Here is a 5,928-nt window from a genome sequence, read left to right on the forward strand (position 1 = left end):
GAATGTTCCATGAGCACTTGAGAAGAAAGTGTATTCTGTTGTTTTTGGATGGAATGTCCTATCAATATCAATTAAGTCCATCTTGTTTAATGTGTCAGTTAAAGCTTGTGTTTCCTCATTTATTTTCATTTTGGATGATCTGTCCATTGGTGAAAGTGGGGTGTTAAAGTCCCCCACTATGATTGTGTTACTGTCGATTTCCTCTTTTATGGCTGTTAGCATTTGCCTTATGTATTGAGGTGCTCCTATGTTGGGTGCATAAATATTTACAATTGTTATATCATCTTCTTTGATTAATCCCTTGATCATTATATAATGTCCTTCTTTGCCTCTTGTAATAGTCTTTAAAGTCTATTTTGTCTGATGTGAAAATTGCTACTCCAGCTTTCTTTTGATTTCCATTTGCATGAAATATATTTTTCCATCCCCTCACTTTCAGTCTGTGTGTGTCCCTAGGTCTGAAGTGGGTCTCTTGTAGACAGCATATATATGGGTCTTGTTTTTGTATCCATTCAGTGAGCCTGTGTCTTTTGGTTGGAGTATTTAATCCATTTACATTTAAGGTAATTATCGATATGTATGTTCCTATTACCATTTTCTTAATTGTTTTGGGTTTGTTTTTGGAGGTCTTTTCCTTCTCTTGTGTTTCCTGCCTAGAGAAGTTCCTTTAGCATTTGTTGTAAAACTGGTTTGGTGGTGCTGAATTCTCTTAACTTTTGCTTATCTGTAAAGGTTTTAATTTCTCCATCGAATCTGAATGAGATCCTTGCTGGGTAGAGTAACCTTGGTTGTAGGTTTTTCCCTTTCATCACTTTAAATATGTCATGCCACTCCCTTCTGGCTTGCAGAATTTCTGCTGAAAAATCAGCTGTTAACCTTATGGGGATTCCCTTGTATGTTATGTGTTGCTTTTCCCTTACTGCTTTTAATATTTCTTCTTTGTATTTAATTTTTGATAGTTTGATTAATATGTATCTCGGTGTGTTTGTCTTTGGGTTTATCCTGTATGGTACTCTCTGTGCTTCCTGGACTTGATCGACTATTTCCTTTCCCATGTTAGGGAAGTTTTTGACTATAATCTCTTCAAATATTTTTTCAGACCCTTTTTTTTTTCTCTTCTTCTTCTGGGACCCCTATAATTTGAATGTTGGTGTGTTTAATGTTGTCCCAGAGGTCTCTGAGACTGTCCTCAATTCTTTTCATTCTTCTTTCTTTAAACTGATCCCTGGCAGTTATTTCCACCATTTTATCTTCCAGATCACTTATCCGTTCTTCTGCCTCAGTTATTGTTATTGATTCCTTCTAGAGTATTTTTAATCTCATTTATTGTGTTATTCATCATTGTTTGTTTGCTCTTTAGTTCTTCTAGATCCTTGTTAAATGTTTCTTGTATTTTCTCCATTCTGTTTCCGAGATTTTGGATCATCTTTACTATCATTACTCTAAATTATTTTTCAGGTAGGTTGCCTATTTCATCTTCATTTATTTGGTCTTGTAGGTTTTTACCTTGCTCCTTCATCTGTAACATACTTTTTTGTCATTTCTTTTTTTTTTTTTTTTTTTTTTTGATGGGTGGTGCTGTATTCCTGTCTTACTGGTTGTTTGTCCTGAGACGTCCAGCAATGGAGTTTGCAGGCAGTTAGATAGAGCTGGGTCTTGGTGCTGAGATGAGGACCTCTGGGAGGCCTCACTCAGATTGATATTCCCTGGGGTCTGAGGTTCTCTGTTAGTCCAGTGGTTTGGACTCAGAGCTCCCACCACAGGAGCTCGGGCCCAACCTCCAGGCTGGGAACCAAGTTCCCAGAAGCTTCATGGCGCAGTAAAAAAAAAACAAAAAACAAAAAAAACAAAAAAGGAGCAGTACAATATCAAAGAATAAAAAACAAAATAAAATTCGAAAGATAAAAAATATATTAGAAAAAATAAAACTATAATTGAAACAACTGCAACAAGGTAAAATAAAACCACAGCAGAAAAAAAGAAAAAAAGGGGGGGGGGAGGGGCAACAAGCCAAAAGGAGAGATCACTAACAAAGTATAAAGAATAAAATAAAATTAGAAAAATAAAACATTTATTAGGAAACATAAAAATATAAAAGAATCAACAACAGTGAATCAACAAGGTAAAACAGACCCCCAATCTAAAAGAGGAAAAAAGAAAAGAAAAAAAAGGCCGTGGCTACGGGAGCGGAGGTGGAACTTAGGCAGGGGCGGGGTTTAGGGTGAGGCGGGACCTAGGCGGGTGGCGGGGTGACGTTTGAATGTGGGGCGGGGCCTCTGCTTAGGACCTGTGCAGAAAGGGAGAGGCAGCACGTGGAAAGGAAGGCCTCTGGAGTGTGGAGTTCCAGAGTTTGGCGGTAGGGCCGTGAGTGAGGGTGTGTGGGTGGGGCTTGGGCTCTGTGCAGCAGGAGGGAGGCTCCTAGGGCAGAAGATTAGACCCGGGAGCCCGTGGTGCCTAAGTGGACGGGGAAAGCACCGGCTGCATTCCCTTCTGGCCCTTTGCACCCCTCCCCCATCGTATCCCCCAGGGTCTCCACCTTCGCCCCTGGACCCCTAACCGTGGGTGGGTCCCGCTGGGTGTAGGAATTCCTTCCCTCTCCCAGCTGCCCCTCAGGGGTGCCGGTCCCAGAGGTCCGGCCTTTACTTTTGTTCCCCCTTCCCTCCCTCCCACTCCCTCAGGACCCACGTGGCTGGAGGGGGCCTCGGTGGGCAGAGGATCAGGCCCTGGATATCAGCAGGTTCCTGGGGGCCCAAGTGGGCAGGGGAAACATGGCCACACTCCCTTTTGATCCTCTGCCCTCCCAATCCCTTCCCCTCCCCCAGCCTCGCCTCAGGGGTGCCAGTCCTGTCTCACCTCCACTTCTCCTCCCTCTTCACTCCCCCCATGCCCCACATCCTATCCGGTCACTGGGGGTTCCTCCCGTCCCCTTAGGTGTCCGTGGTCCCCCACTGGTGCCTGGTAGGTGCCCTAGTTGTGAGGAGATGCGAATTCCATGTCCTCCTAATAAGCCATCTTGACTCTGCCCCTACACATTTTTTTAAAACTTCTTTTCTGATATTTTTTCTTATATTATTGAGCACTTAGCATATACGATGTTGATCTTGTATAATGTGAAGTAGAAATCATAGTGATCCTCTTTATCTTATGCCTGATTTTAAAAGAAATGCTTTTCCATTGAGTAGGATGTTTCTTGTAAGTATTAGACACCTTTTATCAGATGTTTGCTTACACTCTGTTTAAAGTTTTTGCTGCATCTATTAGGATGATCGTATGCTTTTTCTCTTTTAAATTGTTAATGTGGTGAATGACATTTATTTCCAAATGTTGAGCCAATCTTGCACTTCTAGGATAAACTTGTCTTAGCTCAGGCTGCTATGACAAAATACTGTAAAGTGGGTGACAAACAACAGAAATTTATTTCTCACAGTTCCGGAGGCTGTAAGTCTGAGATCAGGGTGCCAGCATGGTTCCAGTTCTGGTAAGGGCCCTCCTCCGGGTTGCAGACAGCTGACTTCTTGTATCCTCACAGGGCAGAAAAGAGAACTAGCTAGCACTGTGGCTTCCTCTTATAAGAGCACTAATTCCATCCATGAGGGCTCCACTCTCATGGCCTAGTTACTCCCAGAGGCCCCATCTCCTAGATCATCACACTGGTATTAGGGTTTCAACATATGAATTTTGTGGGAAGGGACATAAACATTCAGTCCATTGGAAAGCCCAACTTGGTCATATTATTACTTTTTTTTTTAAATTAATATATAGTTGATTTACAGTATTATATTAGTTTCAGGTATACATAGCTATTCAATATTTTTATAGATTATACTCTATTTAAAGTTATTATAAAATATTGGCTATATTCCCTATGCTGTACAATATATCCTTGTTGCTTATTTATTTTATACATAGTAGTTTGTACCTCTTAATCCCCTACCCCTATCTTGCCCCACCCCTCTTCCCTCTCCCTACTGGTTACCACTAGTTTGTTCTCTGTGTCTGTGGATCTGTTTTGTTATGTTCATTTGTTTATGTTTTAGATTCCACATATAAGTGATAGCATACGGTATTTGTCTCTCTCTGTCTGACTGACTCATTTCACTTAGCATAATACCCTCCAGGTCCATCCATGTTGTTGCAAATGGTAAAATGTCATTCTAGACCTGACACTTTGCTAGTGATTCCTGTCTTTATTAGTTATAGACATTTAACTTTTCTATTTCTTCTTGAGTCAGTTTTTCTAAGAGAGATACATAGATAATACCTTTTCTGCAGTTTTAAGATTTATTGCCACACAGTTGTTCATAATCTATTATTTAGGTTTCTGCCGTCTCTTCAGTTATGTCCCTTTTTCTCATTCCCAATATTATTTATTTATTTATGCCTTCTCTTTTTCTTGATCTGATAAATCTTGTCAGAAGTTGTCAATTTTGGGGCTTCCCTGGTGGCACAGTGGTTAAGAATCCGCCTGCCAATGCAAGGGACACGGGTTCAAGCCCTGGTCTGGGAAGATCCCACATGATGCGGAGCAACTAAGCCCGTGCGCCATAACTACTGAACCTGCACCCCTAGAACCCATGCTCTGCAACAAGAGAAGCCACCGCAATGAGAAGCCCACGCACCGCAACGAAGAGGAGCCCCTGCTCGCTGCAACTAGAGAAAGCCTGTGCACAGCAACGAAGACCCAACTCAGCCAAAAATAAAATAAAATTAAAAATTAAAAAGAAAAAGTTGTCAATTTTATTAGTTTTCTTTTTCAAAGAACTAAATTTGGAGTTTGACATTTCTCTCCAGTGTATCTTTTTCTTCCTCACTAATTTCTGTTTATATTTTCAGTATACTTTTCTGTTTACTTTCTCTGAAATTTTTCTATTGCCTCAAGAGGAATTTTCATGGCACTCAACAAACTGATTTTAATACTCTTGGAAAAGGAAAAGACCTAGACACTCCCTTTCTGAACCCTTATCGCAGTGATATTATAAGTCACCGCACCTGGTTTCAGGCGTTCTGCTGGATGTCACCCTGTGGCTTGGCTTTCCTCCCAGTCTAGAAGCTTCACCCGACAGCCTCAGTCTCATCCTTCCTGTAGTCCCTGGTCAGGACCATGGAAATAGTAGGTCCTGGGAAATGTGAAAGGAAGCAGCAGGAGAAAGACAGTCTCTCATTAAATGATCTCCACAGGAGGCAATCCTCTCTGTGAGAAAATGGAGGTAAGTACCTCCCTGCCTGCCTCACAGGGTGTGGTGAGAAGCAAATGAGAAGATGGATACAAAAGAGAGATGTTTAGGACTTCCCTGGTTGCGCAGTGGTTAAGAATCCGCCTGCCAATGCAGGGGACACAGGTTCGAGCCCTGGTCCAGGAAGATCCCACATGCCGTGGAGCAACTAAGCCCATGTGGCACAACTACTGAAGCCTGTGCTCTAGAGACCGTGCTCTGCAACAAGAGAAGCCACAGCAATGAGAAGCCTGTGCACCGCAACGAAGAGTAGCCCCCACTCGCCACAACTAGAGAAAGCCCACGCACAGCAACGAAGACCCAATGCAGCCAACTAAATAAATAAATAAAAATAAATTTAAAAAAAAAGAGATGTTTAAAACTGATATGCAAAATAAAACATTGCTCTCATCTTCCAAAACTAGGCAGTCACTCAGAGGCTTCCTGCGGAGCCCCTCCCTATGTGTTCAGTAACAGGTATGACCTACCTGATCCAGAAAGGCAAATAAAACCAGTCAGATACACACACACACATACACACACACACACACACACCATTTGCTCCAAACTCTGGAGGCTTCAGAGCCTCTGGTGCCTTCCACACCGAAGCCCCACTGTCCAGCCAGTCCCTGCAGCCAGAACTGCTCTGCCCACACCACGTCACCGTGCAAACAGCACCTCATGCATGCTAAGGGCAGCGGTGGGCTCACCCCGC

The 5,928-nt window shown here is 42.5% G+C and overlaps 1 long non-coding RNA gene across 1 annotated transcript; it reads left to right on the forward strand.

Annotated features, from left to right (window-relative positions):
* Positions 1–1,189: 1,189 nt before the first annotated feature.
* On the forward strand, positions 1,190–4,727 carry LOC309654376. Its single transcript, XR_014260202.1, has 2 exons — positions 1,190–2,356; positions 4,416–4,727. It is a non-coding gene; the product is annotated as an uncharacterized lncRNA (long non-coding RNA).
* The last annotated feature ends 1,201 nt before the right edge of the window (positions 4,728–5,928 follow it).

The sequence above is a fragment of the Balaenoptera physalus genome (assembly GCF_965194825.1).
Source record: "Balaenoptera physalus genome assembly, chromosome: 2".
Lineage (NCBI taxonomy): Eukaryota > Metazoa > Chordata > Mammalia > Artiodactyla > Balaenopteridae > Balaenoptera > Balaenoptera physalus.